Below are 3,867 nucleotides of genomic sequence, written 5' to 3'. Positions count from 1 at the left end.
CTTCCACATCCTTCCTAAAATGAGGCGACCAGAACTGCACACAGTACTCCAAATGAGGCCTTACCAAGGTCCTGTACAGCTGCATCATCACCTCACGGCTCTTAAATTCAATCCCTCTGCTCATGAACGCTAACACCCCATATGCCTTCTTCACAGCCCTATCCACTTGAGTTGCAACTTTCAACGATCTATGCACATAGACCCCAAGGTCTCTCTGCTCCTCCACATGCCCAAGAACCCTACCGTTAACCCAGTATTTTGCATTCGTGTTTGTCCTTCCAAAATGGACGACCTCACACTTTTCAGGGTTAAACTCCATCTGCCACTTTTCAGCCCAGCACTGCAACCTATCCAAGTCCCTTTGCAGACGACAATAGCCCTCCTCGGTATCCACAACTCCACCAACCTTTGTATCATCTGCAAATTTACTGACCCACCCTTCGACTTCCTCATCCAAGTCGTTAATAAAAATCACAAACAGGAGAGGACCCAGAACTGATCCCTGTGGCACGCCACTGGTAACTGGGCTCCAGGCTGAGTATTTACCATCTAAGACCACTCTCTGCCTTCTATCAGTTAGCCAATTCTTAATCCAACTGGCCACATTCCCCACTATCCCATGCCTCCTGACTTTCTCCATAAGTCTACCATGGGGGACCTTATCAAATGCCTTACTAAAATCCATGTACACCACATCCACTGGTTTACCCTCATCCACTTGCTTGGTCACCTGCTCAAAGAATTCAATCAGGCTTGTGAGGCAAGACCTACCCCTCACAAAACCGTGCTGACTGTCCCGAATCAAGCAGTGTCTTTCCAGATGCTCAGAAATCCTATCCCTCAGCACCTTTTCCATCAACTTGCCTACCACCGAAGTAAGACTAACTGGCCTGTAATTCCCAGGGTTGTTCCTATTCCCTTTCTTGAACAGGGGCACAACATTTGCCACCCTCCAATCACCTGGTACCACCCCCGTCAACAGAGAAGATGAAAAGATCATTGCCAGCGGCTCTGCAATTTCATCCCTTGCTTCCCATAACATCCTTGGATATACCCCGTCAGGCCCGGGAGACTTGTCTATCTTCAAGTTATTCAAAAACCCCAACACATCTTCCCTCCTAACGAGCACTTCCTCGAGCTTACCAGTCTGTTTCACACCGTCCTCTTCAGTAATACACCCCTTCTCATTCGTAAATACCGAAGAGAAGTACTCATTCAAAACCTCACTTATCTCTTCCGGCTCAACACACAGTCTCCCGCTATTGTCCTTGACCGGACCTACGGTCCCCCTAGTCATCCTCATATTTCTGACATACGCGTAAAAGGCCTTGGGGTTTTCTTTTATCCTACCCGCCAAGCATTTTTCATGCCCTCTCTTAGCTCTCCTAATCCTTTTCTTCAGATCCTTCCTGGCCATCTTGTATCCCTCCAGAGCTATGCCTGTGCCCTTTTTCCTCAACCTTATATACGCATCCTTCTTCTTCCTAACAAGACTCTCAACCTCTCTTGTCAACCACGGTTCCCTCACATGACCATCCCTTCCCTGTCTGACAGGGACATGCTTATCAATGGCCCCTACTATCTGCTCCTTGAAAAAGTTCAACATTTCGACCGTGCCCTTCCCTGCCAGCATATGCTCCCAACTTATGCTCCTCAGTTCCTGCCTGACAGCATCATATCTACCCTTCCCCCAATTGTAAACCTTGCCCTGTTGCACATACCTATCCCTCTCCATTACCACAGTGAATGCTACAGAATTGTGATCACTATCTCCAAAGTGCTCGCCCACCAACAGCTCTATCACTTGCCCTGGTTCATTACCTAGTACCAAATCCAATATTGCCTCCCCTCTGGTCGGGCAGTCTACATACTGAGTCAGAAAAGCTTCCTGGACATACTGTACAAACATTACCCCATCCAAACTATTCGATCTAAAGAGTTGCCAATCAATATTTGGGAAGTTGAAATCCCCCATAATTACTACCCTGTGACTTCTGCTCCTTTCCAAAATCTGTTTCCCAATCTGCTCTTCCACCTCCCTGCTGCTATTGGGGGGCCGATAGAAAACTCCCATCAAGGTGACTGCTCCTTTCCTGTTCCTGACCTCAACCCACAGTGCCTCAGTCGGCAGATCCTCCTCGAAAATTCTTTCAGCAGTTGTTACACTATTTCTAACTAACAATGCCACCCCCCCACCTCTTTTACCACCATTCCTAATCTTATGAAAACATCTATAACCAGGTACCTCCAAGAACCATTCCTCCCCCTCACCTATCCACGTTTCAGTGATGGCCACAACATCGTAGTCCCAAGTGCCCATCCACGCCTTCAATTCACTCACCTTATTCCTGATGCTTCTTGCGTTGAAGTATACGCACTTTAACCCTTCTCCGTGCCCATCTGTCCTCTGCGACAGTGCTACCTTCCCCAATACCTCACTACACTCTTTGTCTTTCTGAGTGGACCCACTGGTCCCTGGACTACAAGTCCGGTTCCCATCCCCCTCCCAAACTAGTTTAAACAAGTTTGTTAAGTATAATTTTACTTTCAATTATTAAGTACTATTTTACTCTCAATAAAAGTTCTGGACTTATTAATGAAGTATCCTGTTGCTTTAATTGGTTAAAGTCATTCCCAAAGTGATTGTCTGCAATAGACTTTCCAGAATTAAAAGATAAGTCTGCAAGGGTTGTGAATATTACAGCCCTGTTTAAAAAGAGAGATAAGCCCAGGAACTACAGACCAATTAGTCTAATGTCGGTGGTGGGGAAACTTTTAGACACAATTATCCAGGAGAAAATTAACTGTCACTTGGTAGAACATGGGCCTAATAAACGACAGCCAGTACAGATTGGTTAACAGAAGATTGTGTCTGAAATAATTAATGAATTAATTTCTTTGATGAAGATTCAGAGAGAGTTGACGAGGGTGGTGAGGTGAATGGTGCGTGTCTGGACATCAAAATTGTGTTTGAAAAGATACCATAAACTAGACTTGGGGCAGCACAATGGCACAGTGGTTGGCACTGCAACCTCACAGCTCTCGCAACCCAGGTTCAGTTCTGGGTACTGCCTGTGCAGAGTTTGCAAGTTCTCCCTGTGACTGTGTGTGTTTCTGCTGGGTGCTCCGGTTTCCTCCCACAAGCAAAGACTGCAGGTTGATAGGTAAATTGGCTGTTGCAAATTGCTCCTAGTGCAGGTAAGAGAATGGTGGGGATGTGGTAGGGAATATGGGACTATGGTGTAGGATTACTATAAATGGGTGGTGGTTGGTCAGCACAGACTCAGTGGGCCGGATGGCCTGTTTCAGTTTTCCATCTCTCTACGACTTGCTAACAAAATTCAAGCAGATGGGATTAAAGGGGCAGTGGCAGTGTGGATCCAAAATTGGCTGCAGGGCAAAAAGTAGGGTGAATGCTTGTTTTTCAGAATGGAGGGAGTAATACAGTAATGTCCTTGTTGTTGCAATATGTTCAATGTCAGACCCCGAGCTGTCCGAGGGATGGGGCAATTTGTGATGTTCCTGTGGTTGCAATCTTTGCAGTGTCTGACCTTGATCTGCCACAGGGACGTGGCATTTATGAGGTCCCTGTGGGGTGCTGTTTGTTTGGTGTATCACACTGACCTGTCCCAGAGAGCGGGAAGGTTGTGATGTCCTTGTGGGTTGCAATCTGTTCAGTGTCTGTCTCTGATCTGTACCAGAGATGCGGCAGTGTGTGATATCCTTGTGCATGTCATACAGGTCCACTGGTGTGTGGTTCCATCCTGATGCCAAGAAACAGAGCCCCATCTCTGGGCAAAAAGTCTCACTTCTCAAGGGGTGTCTCGAGAAGACACAGTGGCGCAGTGGTTAACACTGCAGCCTCAC

Source organism: Heterodontus francisci, unplaced genomic scaffold (genome assembly GCF_036365525.1).
Source record: "Heterodontus francisci isolate sHetFra1 unplaced genomic scaffold, sHetFra1.hap1 HAP1_SCAFFOLD_597, whole genome shotgun sequence".
NCBI lineage: Eukaryota > Metazoa > Chordata > Chondrichthyes > Heterodontiformes > Heterodontidae > Heterodontus > Heterodontus francisci.
Note: the sequence above shows the minus strand (reverse complement) of the source record.